Here is a 389-nt window from a genome sequence, read left to right on the forward strand (position 1 = left end):
CAGCAAAGACAAGCTGCTGCTGCTGCTGCTGCTGCTGCTGCTGCATATATCGATCAAATTGTCTCCGATATGCTATTGCTGCTGCTGCTGCTGCTGCTGTTGATGCTGCTGCTGTTGCTGTTGCTGCTGCTGCGCGGAAAGGAGACAGTGCTGCTGGAGAGACACGAGGCGAGAAGGCAACACGAAGACAAAGACAAAGACAAAGACAGAGACACAAAGAGAAACAAAGACAAAGACAAAGACAAAGACAAGGGCAGGAGACAGAAAAGAGGAAAGTGTGGGGCCTCAGCTTACCTCGCGGACCGTCGGCAAGGAGGGCGGCAGCTGCTCAGCAGTGCAGCGGCCCACCAACGCCAAACTGCAGCAGCAGCAGCAGCAGCAGCAACAGC

This window comes from Eimeria mitis, genomic scaffold (genome assembly GCF_000499745.2).
Source record: "Eimeria mitis Houghton genomic scaffold, Emh_scaff2620, whole genome shotgun sequence".
Classification (NCBI taxonomy): domain Eukaryota; phylum Apicomplexa; class Conoidasida; order Eucoccidiorida; family Eimeriidae; genus Eimeria; species Eimeria mitis.